Here is a 16,570-nt window from a genome sequence, read left to right on the forward strand (position 1 = left end):
TATTGTACTGTTTACTGTTTTCTGTTGAGCTAATATAACATAAAAGCACATTTAAAAAAATGAACATTAGAGAATTATTTAATTATAACAAATCTTGAGATGGATAAAAATAACAGTGAGGTAAATAACACTGTACTTGAAATGAATATGTGCATCACTGCAATTGGGTATGCATCAAATTGAGATATACACAAAATATTGAATGAACTGTATAAAGATATGAATGAAATGGATGTGGTGAATTGTGTGTATAACACACACTGAAGAGCACATGGCACAGGCAGCCAGTCACAGTGAAGTTCAATGCAAATTACAGAGCCCACTTTGGAAAGTAAACAGGGGGGGGCTCCAGTGGTTCAGCAAGACGAGGAGTTGTGGGCAGGAGCACATTGATAATGCATGCAGGAGCAGGCCGCAGACAGTCCAGTTATACACTCTTTGCTGCTGTGGGTTTTGGGTCACAAGGCCTCTCCAGTAAACCCACAGCAACCCATTTAAGAATCCCACTCACAGAAGCTTCCTCTGCACAGACCTTTGAGGCTGGAGCAGGGGTGGTACATACGAAAGTGAGCCCCTGGAGTGCCCCGTCACAGCATGTAAGACTGCATCAAGGAACTGGATGAATGAGTGCAGGTTGAACTCCGGAACATGTACACTGTACTTTAAAAAATACATTTTTGTAAAGAGCACATTCTGAGCTCAAAGGCCGTCTTATATGTAGTAGTGAGTGCATTATAAACACATGAGTGTCTAAACCCTTTTTTGTACAGTGCCCATTTTTTATCACATTTTATGATGGGCTCATTTTTCTCTTATTTGTGCTTCTTTTTTGCACTTGTCTGTGTCTTGTTTCCCCTTGTTTTGTGTCTCTCTGTGCCAGTTTCCTTCTTATTTCAACACTTGTTTATGCCTTTCTCTGCTTCGTTTTAGCCCTTGTGTGGGCCTCTTTGTGTTTTGTTTTTGCCTTTCTCTGTACACAATTTTCCCTGCTTTCTGACTCTCTTGTGCCCCCTTTTTTGCTTGTTTCTGGTTTGTTTGTGCCTCTTTGTGTTTCGTTTTTGTCCTTGTGTGTCCCATTTTCTGCTTGTTTCTGCCTGTTTCACCCTCTACATGCCTTTTTTTGCTCTTGTCTGTGCCTCTTTTCCTGTTTGTTTTCCCTTGTTTTGTGATTTTTCTGCCCCATTTTCTGCTCATTTTGTCTGTGTTTGTGCCTCTCTGTGACCATTTTCTTCTCATTTCAACCAATGTTGTAATCACCACCTAAAGAGAAACAATGCGAAAGCCAGGTGGTAGTTTGTTTACACAACTGTAATGTCATAAAGAGCCATCTTTCGTTCCCGTCCAGCACCCCCAACTACCACACTAGTGATTTCTCTAACATCAGCCAAGGCAAGTGGAATCTTGGTGAAAAGATTTTATTATAACATTCTACATTTATCAAAGAGTATAACACACTTGCACCCTCCCAATACCTGCTTAGGGTCAGATTTAGAGTTCGGCAGATGAGTTACTCCATCACAACGGTGACGTTTTATCCCATCCACCGAAATCTAAATCCCATAGAAGATAATGAGATTTGGATTTCGGCAGACAGGATTTCAATCACCATTGTGATGGAGTAACTCATCCATCGAGTTCAAGGCCATTGATATCTACTGTAGCGCAGATGTACAGCAGGTGCACTACTAGCTTGCCTGGACTGCATCCAGTGCAGGGAACCCTGGTCCTCCGCTTACCAACAGCGTTCCTCTATGCTCTCAATCTCGACAGCCACTTGCCGCACTGCTCCACACACCAAAAAGGGAGTCATCACTTGCACCTCCCACAAGCCCTCAAGCACCCATCCACATTCACCACTCCCGTACCCAGAGTCTCACATTAACACTAACCAACCACCACCCAAACAGCAACCCACCCTCTCAAGTGTGATCACTCAACCAAACATGCCAAGAGACTCCTCCTCTCTTCCTGAATCCAGCAAGAATCTTTTCTACTCACCATCCTGACATGTCCTAGGCATGGGTAGGCACACTCATGTGCTCAGTGCCTGGATGCCCTCCTGAGTGATAGTTTGCTTTACACATAACATATCTGTACCTAAAGTTTTGTGGAATGGATTTGTATTGAAGACACTGTATTTATATAACACATGGCTACTCAAACAGGCCTCCTAGTGCTGCTAGCTATGAACCCTGCAGTCCTTGATGACACACTGATGACTTCAAGTCACATTAGAAAAGATGGGTTTTTAACAGTTTCCTGAAGGAGACCTCCGATTGCTGACTTCTAAGGGCTACCAGAAGTGTGTTCCAGATTCTAGGGACAAGAAATGCTGGAGAGTGGCTTCCATGCTTTGCTGTTCTGGTCTTTGGCACCATCAGAAAAAAGTCCCTAAAGTCCCTAATTACTAAATTGCCGTGAATTTCTGGTGTAGAGGGAAGAAGGAGGGACTGAAAGTCTGTGGGCCTTTTCCATGAATGCTGGTGTACAATGCAGAGAGCCTCAAACAGAACTCTTATTTTTAATGTAAGGCTCACAAAGCCGGTCTAGCTGTTTCATGCTTTGGTAATTTATACAAGATTCTTGTAGCAGTGTTTCGTTCTACTTGTATTGGGCTCCCCAGATAGAGTGAGTTCCCGTAGTTGAGGCAAGAGGTAATTAAACGCTGTACAACTATCCTTCTTGTGGGGAATGGTAGCATTTGTTGTTTTCTTGAGGGATCTTAAATTCCTGAAGCATATACCAGCTAGTTTTGTGGTCTGTGTCTCCATTGTAAGCTTGGAAATCCAGACACCTAGGCTTCTCACTGCCTGAGCTTGCACCAGACAATCACCGAGGTAATCTGGCCATGAACAATCTAGCCACTTAGGGCAACTGGTGTCTCCTACAAAAACCTCAGTGTTGTCACTGTTCAGCTTTAACCTACTCATGGTCATCTAATCTGTGACTTCCCTGAGACAGGAGCTTGGTTGGGAAGAAATGTGTCGTGTGTGGGATGAAAGAGCCTGGATGATCTGTGTGGCATCAGCATACAACACTAGCGCAAGCCCATGTAATTGGACGATATCTGTCATGGGGCGAGTGTACACATGAAATAGTGTAGGGCTGAGTGAAGAGCTCTGTGGGACACCACATGACAGAGGATGGAGAGAAGAGGCAAACAAATCTTGGGAAAATTGAAAACTCCTGTCAGTTCAGAAGGCTTTCAGCCATTTAATGGTGGATCGAGTAATACCAGCCTCCAACTCTGAATGAGTACGGGATCAACTACTGTTTCAAAAGCTGCCTCAGATCCAGCATGATCATTGCCTCTGAGCCACTCTGATCCAGGATGGCACAAACTACTTCTATGCCGTTTCCATGCTGTAACCTGGTATAAAATCTGTATGAATGGGATGGAGAATATTATGTAATTCCAAAAAGCTAGACAGTTGTTTGTTTACATGCTTTTCTACTGCTTTGCTGACTACCAGGAGCAGGGAGATAGGTCGGTAACTGTCTACTAAATCCGGGTCAGTCGCCAGTTTATTTAAGGGTGGTTTCACTATAGCAGGTTTACAGGAGTTGGGAATATGCCCTGTTTCAAGCAAATGGTTTAAGATGCTTATGAGGGTGTCTAGTATGGCATGACCACCATGGGCCAAGCTATTAGGAGGAGCTGGGTCACGAGGGGAGCCTGATTTGATGGATTCTAGGATGGTTTTCAGAGTTTCAATGTTCAGCACAGGGAAGGCTTATAGAGTGAGACCAGTATGTGGACATCCTTGATATTTAGTACTGAGCTCAGTAGCTGGCAGTAGATGGAACAGGATTTTGTTAACATGGCTGGCATGTTGCATTGTTCTGTCGATGCTGGTGGACCTGCAGGGCCAGAAGAGCGATTCATAAAGTTGTTGACTACCTGAAACAGTTCCTTAGATGAGTTTGAAGCAGTCTCTATTTTCTCTTGCAGATATGTGATTCTGCCCTGCCTTATAGCTTGTTTGTCCATTTTTGTGGCTACTCTATAGTTTTTCTTACTGTTGTCACCACAGGCCTTTCTCCACTCTCTCATCTATTTCCTGGCCTCTCTTTTTAGAAAAGTTAACTCTGGAGTGTACTATCATGCTCTACCTTTAAGCTGGTTGGGCTTAGGAGTTTTGAGTGGGATTCTGGGCTCTACTAAGTTAGTAATTCAATTTCCAAAGGATTGATATCTCTCTGAGGTGTTGCCCGTTAGGGCTGGAGTGGATTCTGCCAGAGCAACCTTCCATTCATGTGTGTTTATTTGAGATCATATATATATGTCTAGGCATCTGTGGAAGAGGCAGTTTATCAACTGTCCCTGATATTTCGAAATGGAAGTGGACTAAGTGATGGTCCGACCACAGAATAGGAAGGAAGTCTTCTGAGACAAGACTGCGCAGATTGATGAAAACAAGAGTGAGAATATGTTCTCTATTGTGAGTACGTGTCCTTACAATTTGGCCTAAGAGTAGAGCTTCTAGACCGAGAATTAGGGCAATTGCAGTTGTACATCCATTGTTTTTAAAGTGCATGTTTAGCTCTTCTAGAAGAGTGAAGTTAAATTTTGCATACTACTTTTATCTATGATCTCAGGCAAAGCTGACATAAATTGTGAGGCAGCTCCTGGAGGGTGATATAAGACCATCCTGGAGAAAGTAAACATGGGATCAAATTTGAGTGAGAAAAGCAGGCTTTCGCATCCTGGTATTGAAATGAGGGCAGTGGAGGCCGAGAGTTCCTTTTTAAATATGATGGCAACACCGCCCCCTCTTCAGCAATCCCAGTTATGCATGGCTTTTGAGTAGCCTGGGGGATGTGCTACAACTATGTCTAGAGTTGAATCATCAGATAGCCATGTTTCTGTAAGGAACAGGGCATTAGGATGCCTTAACTCTAATAAGCTGAATATCTCCGTACTTTGTTTAGAGAGGGATTTCAAATTCAATAGATACATCTCAAATTTACAGGGACAGTTTCTTTATATCAAGTGCTTGACTTTACTACCTGGGAAAACAGGTTCTCCAGCATCTGCCTACATGAGGTGCACACTTTGGGAGGATTGGACATAGACATTAATCTTTTACCGCTGCTTGCCTTTTGTTTGTTAAACTGATATAGCGTCTTGGCTGAATATGTATGCTGCATTTTCTGAGATGGGCAGGGGCCGTGGCCCCTGGCCCCTGACGGGTGCAGGCAGGTGCTGACAGGCTTGCCTTCGGCACACCTGCTGCATGCGTCTATAAATAATGAAAACCAGGAAGTGACTATAAACATAGCCACTCTGTTCCCTAGTCACCCAGCCAAAACAGGCTCCCGTTTAAAATCTCCCAAAAATGAGTAGAGGTTTAATAAAAGAAAAGAAAAGTTTCAGAAAAATGACATACAATGTAAATTAAAATCCCCTTAGGGTTCCTTGATATTTTGAAATGGAAGTGGACTAAGTAATGGTCCGACCACAGTATAGGAAGAAAGTCTTCTGAGACAAGATTGTTCAGATTGGGGAAAACAAGAATGAGAATATGATCTCTATTGTGAGTAGGTGTCCTTACAATTTGGCCTAAGAGTAGAGCTTCTAAATCTTGAATTAGGGCAATCACAGTTGGACATTCATTTGTTTTTGAAGTGCATGTTTAGCTCCTCCAGGAGAGTGAAGTTCAATTTTGCATACTACATTTAGCTATGATCTCAGGCAAAGCTGACAGAAATTGCAAGGCAGCTCGTGGAGAACGATATAAGACCATTCTGGAGAAAGTAAACATATGATCAAATTTGAGTGAGAAAAGCAAGCTTTCACATCCTGGTATTGATATGAGGGCAGTGGAGGCCGAGAGTTCATTTTCAAATATTATGGCAACACCTCCCCCTCTTCAGCAATCCCAGTTATGCATGGCTTTTGAGTAGCCTGGGGGATGTGCTACAACTATATCTAGAGTTTAATCATCAGATAGCCATGTTTCTGTACGGAACAGGGCATCAGGAGGCCTTTCCTCTAATAAGCTGAATATCTCCATACTATGTTTAGGGAGGGATTTAAAATTCAATAGATAAATCTCAAATTTACAGGGGCAGTTTCTTTATATCAAGTGCTTGGTTTTTCTATCTTGTGAGAACAGGTTTCCCCAGCATCTGCCTACATGAAGTGCACACTTTGGGAGGATTGGACATAGGCATAAACCTTTTACCGCTGCTTGCCTTTTGTTTGTTAAACTGATGTAGCATCTTGGCTGAATATATATGCCGCATTTTCTGAGATAGGCTGGGGCCGAGGCCCCTGGCCCCACACGGGAGCAGACAGGTGCTGACAGGCTTGCCTTAGGCATGCCTTAGGCACACCTGCTGCATGCATCTGTAAATAATGGAAAACCAGGAAGTGACTCTAAACATAGCCACTCTCTTTCCCTAGTCACGCAGCCAAAACAGGCTCCTGCTTAAAATCTCCCAAAATGAGCAGAGGCTTTGTAAAAGAAAAGAAACGTTTCAGAAAAATGACATACAATGTAAATTAAAATGCCCTTAGGGTTCACCAATATTCCATTCAATTTTAGCAGCTTACAAATGCAGTCAATAAACTAAAAATCAGAGCCCCCCAATACCAAGTGACAGTGAGGTGTGGTCAGAGGTAACCTGAGTGTGACAGTTGCGTCTGCGCCGTGGTGTGCATTTTGTACCATAGCAGACCGATAAAAAAAACTAGACCACACTTCGTTGCAGTCTATTAAACAATAAGCAAGAGCTTATTGGAAAGCATACATCCTCATCGTCCATAGTTGAGGACTCTCTCAAATGTGAAATGTAGTATTTGCACAGGATCACATAATTTTGTCAAGAAGGGAAGCCAGGATTTCTTATTTTGTACTGTTCAGTTGGGCCACTAGCTGGGTATCTGCTTTTCTCTTGTCTGTTTAACAACAAATGTTTTACATGAAACAAAAAAAATTGTTTTAAACTCGAAAAGATACAAAGTTACTAAAAGGATTCACGCAAAGTGGTTCAAGTTTTTGTATTTGGTTGTGAAACTACTACGGAGGAGGAGAAACCACTGCTCAAAAAGAATTACATGTGTAAAAATTACAAAACAATGAAAAAATAGTTTCAAAATATATGCCATATTATGCCACATAATTTGCCTTTTCTTGCTGCATAACTTAGACATCCCTGCTGCATTACTTGGTGCTATTCTGACGCATACTTTCTGTGACCTTGCCTATATAGTATAGCATATAGTTAGGTGAACTCTAGTCTAATTATGGCTGGTGCAACATTATAGGTTAAGAAATCTAACATAAGAGGTTTTGTACTAGAGGTGGGTGAGCCATTGAAAACAAGAGTGAGGCTCAAGCCAGATGATGGCTCTGGCTCAGCTCGAGGTCCATTTGGTCCCTAGAGCCAAAACAAACTGTCATGTGGCTGTTTGTTACCTGTTACTCAGGCTATCACGTACTGCACTGAGAAATGAAGACAAAACTTTGATGATGTTTTTTTATGTAAAACTTTTGTTGTAAAACAGACAAGAGGAAAACAGATACCCAGCAAATGGTGGAATTTTTAAGTGCAAAACATGCTATACCGGCTTTCCTGCTTGACAAAATTGTGTGATCCTGTGAAAATATTATATTTCACCAAAACACATTTTTCTTGGAGAGAGTCTTCCAATATAGGATGTAGGCTATACAATAAGCTCTTGTTTTTTGTTTAATAGGTTGTAATGCACTGGGGTGACAAAATGGTGTCAAATTGGATAAAGCAAGGGCAAAACGGGCAGAAATCAGGGCACAGAGAGGCACCAAAACCAGAGGAAAACTAGCTGAAAATGGGGCACAGACAAGGATAAAAACACAGCAGAAAGAGCCACAAACAAGAGCAGAAAATGGGGCACGGAAAAGATGAAAAGCAAAGCATACAGAGACACAAGCAAGGACTAAAATGAAGCATACATAGGCGCAGACAAGGGTTGAATCAAGGAGTAAATGGGCATAGAAAGGCACAAAACAAGGGCAAGACGATCAGAAAACGGTACAGAAAAGTCGCAAAACAAGGGAAAACACGCAGGAAAAGAGACACAGACAAGAGCAAAAACAAATCATGAAGAGGCTCAAACAGGCAGAAACAAGCAGAAAATGGCACACACAAGGACAAAATCAAAGCACAATGGGGAGCAAAGGAAGAAACAAGTAGAAAATGGGCACAGATAAGCACAAACACGAAGCACAAACAAGCCAGAAACATACAACAAAATGGGGCACAAAAGATTCAGAAAGCAAGGAAAATGGGGTACAGACAAAGGCAAAAATAAAACACACAGAGGCCCAAACAAGGGCTAAAACGAAATACAGAGAGGCACAAACAAGTGTTGAAACGAGAAGAAAACTGGCACAGAGAGGCACAAAACAGGGGAAAATGTGACACAGACAATTCCATAAATGAAGTACAAACAAGAGAAAAATGATGAGCCCATCATTCAATGTGATCTCAGAATGTGCAGCGTACAAAAAAAGGATTACGGCACTCTTGTGTTTATAATGCACTCACTAATATATACAAGTGCGCCTGTGAACACTTGAGCTCGGAATGTGCTTTTTACAAAAATGTATTTTTTAAAGTACAGCGTACATGATCCGGAGTTCAACTTGCACTCAATCATCCAGTGGCTCAAAGCAGTCTTACCAGGTGCAACGGGGCACTCCAGGGGCTCACTTCTGTACCTACCAGCCCCGCTCCAGCCTCAAAACTCTGTACAGGGGGAGCCCGGGAGCTTTTAGGAGTGGGAGCATGGGAGGGCTTGCTGTGGGTGTACTGGAAAGGCCCTGTGCCCAAGCCCCACAGCAGCGAAGGGTGTATCACTAGAATGCCTGCAGCCTGGTCCTGCATGTGTTATCAGTATGCTTCTGCCCAAAACGGAGCCACTGAAGGCCCCCCTATTCACTCTTCAAAGAGGGCTCTGCAACTTGCATGGAACCTCACTGTGATTGGCTGCCAGTGTCATGTGCTTTTCAGTGTGTGTTATATACACAATTCACCATATCCATTTCATTCATATCCTTATTCAGTTCAGTCAATGTGATTCAGATCCAATTTCAGTGATGCATATATTCATTTTGAGTACATTGTTATTTACCTTACTGTTATTTCCATCCATCTCTATACATCTTTGTGTATATTGAAATCATTCTCTAATGTTCATTTTTAAAACTGAGCTTTCATGTTATGTTAGCTCATCACACTTTCCATCACTAGGTCACAGTACAGTACACACCTGGAACAACATATTGTATAATCAGGGAATTATGCGATTCTGCAGCTACAGCATTTTTGCATATTTATGGATTTGCCTTATTTGCCACATAATCCACTATCTGCTACATAATCTGCATCAGAACAAAAATATTGTTTCTAGCTCAAAGACATCAACATTTATGAAAACATGGCAAAATGTTGTCCTGCACACTGGAAGACTTTTCAAAAGCATTGTTTGGGCATCTTTCGTTTGCTTGTTGTTGCATTTGCCATTCAGTTGGTACTAATGAGACAAAACCTTTTTACAGACAATCAATCATTCAATCAATTAGTAGATATGCTATTTGTCACCTGTGAGGGTATCCAGGCACTAGCAGGGTCCAGTTGATTTGCTGAATGGCCAGGTCTTCACTGGCTTTCCGAACTCTGGAAGAGATGGGGAGGTCCAGAGATGAAAGTGTACCTCATTCCATTACTACCGCATCTGCTATGTTGGATCCTAGGGGTGAGGGTTAGAGAAACAGACGTGAGCGGAGCTGTCTGGTGGGCCGATGGAAGTTCAGGAGGTGGTTCAAGTAGGCAGCAAAGCAGTTGTGAAGGGCTTTGTATGCATAAGCCAGGAGCTTGAACTGGCATCTTTTCTGTACAGGGAGCCAGTGGAATTCCCTGAGGGAGGAAGTGATGTTGGTTTATCTAGGGAGATCCCGGGCGAGGCTGGCTGTGGCATTCTGTATGATCTGTAGTCGTCGGAGGTGAGCTGTGATCCCTGCATAGAGAGCCTTGCTGTGGTACAGGCAGCTGGAGATGAGGGCCTGGGTGATGGTGCGTCTTGAGATTTTGGGTAGCAATTTGAATATCTTACCTGGCTTGTGGAAGATAAAGAACCAGGAGGAGGAGACAAAGTTAACCAGAGGCATTATGGTTAGCTTGTTGTCCAGAGTGATGCCTAGCTAGGTTCCTAGCTTAGTTAGTAGGGGGTAGGAGTAGGTTGGAGTTGTGAGGGCCACCAGGATGCGTCCCATGGAGAGCTTTTGTTTCTGAAAATCAGTACCTCTCTCATGTCTGTGTTGAGCTTCAGACAGATGTCCTTCATCCAGTTGGAGACATCTGTCATGTAGTTGTGGAAGTTGGTCTTGGTGTTGGTGGTGTTTTCAGAGAAGGAGACGGTGGGTAGTGTGTCGTCAACATAGGATATGATCTTGAATCTGTGGATTTTGGTGATGCTAGCCAGAGGTGTCTTACAAGTGTTAAAGAGGGTGGGTTGAGCAAGTATGCTTGGGGTACTCCACAGATGATTTCCTTACATTCAGAGGTGAAAAGGAGAAGGCAGACTTTTTGCATTCTTTCGGTGAGGAAAGAGGTGAGTCATCTGAGAGCGGCTCCTTGGATGCCTATGTTGTGCAGCTTTGTGATGAATGTGTGGTGGGAGACAGTATTGAAGGGTGATGAGAGGTCTAGGAGGATTAGAGCTGTAGTCCCTACTCAGTCGATTAGGGTTCAAAAGTCAGCAGTAGCTGTGATGCAGACTGTCTCATTGCTGTGGCTGCTGAGGACCTGGATTGGGAGGAGTCGAATAGGAGGTTCCATTCCAAATGTGAGGAGAGTTGTTAGTTATGTACCTCGACTGGGAACGGAAGCAGGGAGATCAATGGGTAGCTGCTGAGTTTGTTGGGGTCTGCTGATGGTTCCTTTAGTAGGGCGTTGACTTCTGCATGTTTCCGGTCCTCGGGAAAGGTGATTGTGGCAATTGAGGTGTTGAACAAGGTGGTAAGTATGTGGTTGAAGATGTGGTGAGGAAATGGGTCGGTTGGGGCTCCTTTGTGGACTGAGTTCATGATAGAGGCGGTGCCCTGTGGGGGCAAGCTGGCTCCATTCAGTTAGTCAGATGTCTGTGGTAGTAGCAGGTTTGTTGTGTTGCTTGAAGAAATCAGAGGCCTTGAGCTTAGGTTTGAAGTTTCTGTAGATGTTGGTGATCTTGTTAAGGAAGATGTTTGCAAGGTTATCACAGCATTCCAGTAAGGGGGTAATGTTGTTTGCTGTGGCTGAAGGGTTGAAGAATTCTTTGATGATGTTGAAGAGTTCTTTGCAGATATTGGAGCTTGACTCAGTGCGTGAGGCTAATGTCTTTTTCTTCAATTCTCTCAACTGTCCATAGAGGTTGAGGGCTGCCATGAAGGTAGTTTTGTCGGACATGCTTTTGGTGGTGCGCCATCTCCTTTTCAGTCGTTTACAGTGTGGTATAGTGGTTCTGAGGTCTTCAGTGTACCAGCTAACCTGCTTGGTGGACCTTCTGTGGGTGTTGTTGCTGATGGGAGCAACACTGTTGGTTCAGTTGGTGATCCAATTGTTGAAGTTTGTAACGTTCTGGTCTAGGTTGTTTGAGGAGTTGGGGTGGGTGTTTTTGAAGGTGTTGATCCATGTGTCCTTTGAGACTTTGCCCCAGCTGCTGTGTGGGACATTGGACAGACTGGGGCGGAGGTCCATGAGCTGGTGATGCTGAAGTGAGCGATGGAGTGGTTGGTCCAGATGAGTTCTGTGGTGTGGCTGTACCTGGTGAGGTCGCTGGAGGTGAAGATGGGGGTCTAGTGTGTGGCCTGCAGTGTATGTGGGGTCATGGAGGAGTTGGATGAGTCTGATGTTGTTTGTGATGTTGAGGAGGTTGGTAGTCTTGATGTCATTGTGTAGTCGAGATTGAAGTTGAGGTTTGCTAGGAAAGTGTAGTTGTTGGTGTCTATGGTGTAGTGTGGTTAGTTTTACGTATTCTTTGCGCATTAGCTTCAGGCTTTAGGCCTTTGTGCACTTTGCCTTGGATGTATTTTATTAATTTGCTTGCAGCTTTGAGCCTCTGTGCACTTTGCTCTAAATGCTTTTTATTAGGCTTCGTACTGTTATTTTTCAAATAGCCAGTTCTACGGTCTTGCTTTATATTCATATCACACTGTTTAGCCTACTTCAGCACTGGAGTTCTCAATAACACATTCCTGTTCACTCTGTGCTTCAGTCAAGGATACAGTCTGGTACATTGCCGATAGACGTGGTAGGAGTTTAGTCTTTGGCATTCCTGTGTAGGGACATTTTGTGATCACGCTGACATGTTAGTTATAAAATCACTTCCTTGTCCCAATACACGCAAGAGGGAGATTCCGACCAGGGAACCACAACTAGACGCTGACTGCCTCGTTGCAGATGCTGAACCAAGATCACAGGCCTTTGCTCAGGTATGAGGGCTGATGTCTCCCCAGTGATTCAGAAAGGCAAGTTAGAAGCTTAACATGCTGTGCTCGAAATAGATCAAGTAGAGGGAGAGTAGAAACTAATAGACACGATGATAGCTTTGTTCTTATGTTTTACTCTCCTGGTGACTATTTCAATCCTACTGTGTTGTATGGTTCTGGTTATTGCGGCTCACGCCTTATTATCTAAAATACAGTCGTTTTATTAAAACATTATATAAAACCTATACTGTCTTTGTCATTTGTATATGAGATCATACTGTAAATGAGAGAGTTGGTTTGGATCTGAGTGACCACGACTTCCCTGAGAAGTTCCAAAGATGTCATGCGCTTGGCTGCCCAATCATCTCTTCCCCGTGGGAGAAATGAGGCACTGCTAGTTAGCCGGAGCAAAAACCGGATTTAGGGTGACAGAGTTCTTTACACATGGGTCAGACTTAGTCCCCCACACCGTTATCGATCCTGCTGCCTAGAAATCCAGTAGTCTCAATTAGGATAATGAGAGCCCACATGACATGGCACCGCCAACGATTGGTCTGGCTCTAATATTTAGGTCCGGCTGACTCTCTCGGTCTCATATATATTTGACTGCTCGGTTCCGTAAGCGGAGACGTCCGTGGAGCTGAGGATTTCCGCCACCACGGGATAGGTACATCCTATTACTTAGTGGTTGGTCGTTCAAGCTTGAACTTTAAAAGGAAAACCCCGATATTGGTGTGCCTTCTCTGACCTAGTGCTGTTTTTACAAATGGCGAATCCTAATGTAGTGAATATAGCACTCAATATGCGACAACCACTCACAGGACATCTGATAGCACATGGACTGACGGTCCAAGGGGGTCCGGTCACTTTTGTGGTGGACGCCCATGCAGCCTATAGAACAGAACTTTTTTATTCTTGGGTCGTATTTCCAGCAGTTGATGGGGGTACAAACACTTTTCACGAATACACTGTTGCGAATGTCCCTGGACAGTACAGGGCTTATGCATACTTAGAGATACCTTTATCTTATCAAGAACACCATAATTGGCTTGATGGCGCCCTCCCACACACAGTAGCACAGGTAAGGTTAGGTCCACTGAGTAATGATGGTCCGACCTGGCCTTTATTGGCTACTTACACATCATATCCTGCGGTTGCTAATTTGGCAGTGGCTGACGTGCGTCGTTTATATATAGACTTAGCAACTACTTACAGAAGACTGGTTCAGTTTGTCATGCAAGCATTAAATACTAATGCAGCGCGTGCTGCTCCGGCGCACCCACAAGCAGTGGTTCCGGGTATTAATCTGGCCACTGTGCACTCAGTTATGGGTAAAGTACCGGCTAAACGTGAGGAGACTCCATTTTGGCTGGCTCAAAAAATTAATACGCTGGAAGCAGTATTTCCCCATACGAGACCTCAGGATAAGCATAGAATTTTGACGATGTGTTTGCCGTATGGGATGGTTCCTCTGGTGGACCTTTGTAATACCTGGGGCACGGTGTTTGCCGCGCTCTACACTACGGAACACGGTACACCGACATTAGCTAATTTACCGGAAGTGCTTAAACAAATTCAAGATGGATATGGGGCTGCCCCTGCCTTAGATTTGGGCATGCAGTTAATGGGCAATTTTGCCACAGTTTCTTCTATTATTTTGAGTAATCTCAAGGGAGAGGCAGTAGCACTAGCAGTGCGAATGCGTCTTCGGGACGTTCCGCAGATTAATCAGGAGCGGGAACTTCCGAGAATAATAGCAGAGACATATTCCAGTATTGGTCGCGATAGCCTAGGGGCTAGGCCGCAAAAACCCCAATTACAGGGAAAAAATAATAAAGATAATGCCAAACAACAGCAACCTGAGGGTACTAAAAAGCGCTGGGAAAAGAAACAGCAAGCACCTAAGAAAGATGGGGGACAGTCTCCGCAACCGGAGACCCCGCAGAATAGGTATAATCTCAGGAATAGGGATAATTTGAAGACGCCTGATAGATATCAATATACTGATACACCCCAATCTCGTTCCTTTTAGGACTCCTCGGACAAGAGAAGTGAGAGAGGTGGGCGGACAGAGCGGAGAACTGAGTACGTGAAACCAAGACAGGATTCACAACACTCAACGGAGGTTTCTATTAAACAAGAAGAGAAACCACTGCAACAAAAACAACAATTTAAAAAGAAGAAAGTGGCAGCAGTCTCAGTTAGACACGCCGCTCAAGAAGAGAGTTCTCTTGACGAACAAGACATGGGCGTTAGCACTGTTAGACAGCGCAGCAGAGGTCACAATAGTTCGCCAGAGTCTTCTAGAGCATCTGGAGGTGAAAGCAACTGATGACTTCATACAAGTCGAAACGGCGGATATGCGAGTCTCTGATCCTGATAGAGTATATAACGTGACTCTGCAATTAGAAGGGGACATTGACCGCATTGTACACGCCATCTTTTGGGACCATATGGTGAAATCATATGACGTTCTGCTGGCCGAACAAGATTGGCCGCCTGACTTTGTTCGCGACTGTCCGGTTGGGGAAGAGGTTATTACACCTTCCTTCTCACCACTTGTTCTGAGAGAACAAGCTGAGTCCTATAGTAAAATATGGGCTCTTTCACAGGCCCCCGCTCTATATAGAAATAAGGTGGGGTGGGATAGACAATCACCTTATCATGTAATTCCAATAAAGGGCGAACCTCAGCCGCAGCCGCAGTATCCTATCAAATTTGAGGCAAGGGCATCGGTTAGGAATATTCTTACACAATTGGAGTACCAGGGAGTAATTGAGCCCTGTGTCTCGCCGATGAATAATCCCTTATTTCCGGTTGCTAAACCAGACCATTCATATAGGATAGTGGTGGATTACAGACATTTAAGTGGACATACACGCACTTATGCAATACAGAATTCACATAGCGCAGCGCTTATGAATAATATAGTGCGTAAAAAATACAAAACAACATTAGATATCTCGAATGGATTTTTCTGCCAAAATATAGCGCCCGAGAGTCGGGACTATACCAGTTTCAGTGCGTTTGGCTCTCAGAAAAAGTTTTGTCGTTTGCCTCAGGGGTATGAGAATAGCCCAGGACTATTTTTGGCTCGTGTAACTGAAATTCTGCACGAGTTGGACCCTGAAGCGTTATCATATGTTGATGACATATATTTGACAGACAATGAGATTATGCAACATCTAAGGCGTGTATCACGCATTGTTGTGGGGTTTGCTGAAATTGGCTATAAGTTTAATTTTAAGAAATCGAAGATTGCCTTCCTCAGCGTCATTTTCCTGGGATATGAGTTGTCGAGAGAGGGCAAGAGCTTAGCGTCACATTTTTGGGAGAAATGTGCTCAATTGCAGCCTCCTAATACGGTTCGGAAGCTCCAGTCATTGTTGGGGTTTCTGAATTTTGGCAGAACTTACATTCCTGAATAAGCTACACGTATAAAACCCTTATACGAGTTGATTCGTCCGAATTTTTCGAGTAGATTTTGGACGATTGAGCATACACATATACTACGAGATTTGCAAACTGATCTCTTAGCAGTTAAACACTTACACACACGGGACAATAAGACACATTTAGTCATCAGGGTGATACCTGGGGCTGTTGAGTTTACATATGTCACCTTTAATGAGGGTGAGACAGTCCCGATTGCATACAAGTCTCATTTGTATTCAGCTGCAGAACAACGATTTGCATAAACTGAGAAAATACTCACTGCAGTACAGATGGCTGTGATTAAAGAAAGACCGCTTGCCCAGGGCCAACGCATCATTGTCGTTTCCCCGATTCCAGCCTTAGAGGCTGTTACAAAAGCGAGTGTTCCTAATTCTAAAGCTTTACACCCGCGATGGATACAATGGGCTACGTCTTTGACAGCCACTGATGTAGAATACATATTTGACCCTAAACTGCAGACTCAAGAATTTCTTCAATATGAAATGGAATACCCAGTTCCTGCTGGCACATTGCCTATTGACCAATATCAGGTGGTCATGTATACCGATGGCTCTGCGCAACCAGTGGTTGGTACTAAACAACAGTATTCTGCTGCATGTGCAGTGGTGAGCGGCACTATGGAGGGGGAAGTGTTCTGTCCCCGACATACTTATACTAAA

Source organism: Pleurodeles waltl, chromosome 8 (genome assembly GCF_031143425.1).
Source record: "Pleurodeles waltl isolate 20211129_DDA chromosome 8, aPleWal1.hap1.20221129, whole genome shotgun sequence".
In the NCBI taxonomy this organism is placed as follows: domain Eukaryota; kingdom Metazoa; phylum Chordata; class Amphibia; order Caudata; family Salamandridae; genus Pleurodeles; species Pleurodeles waltl.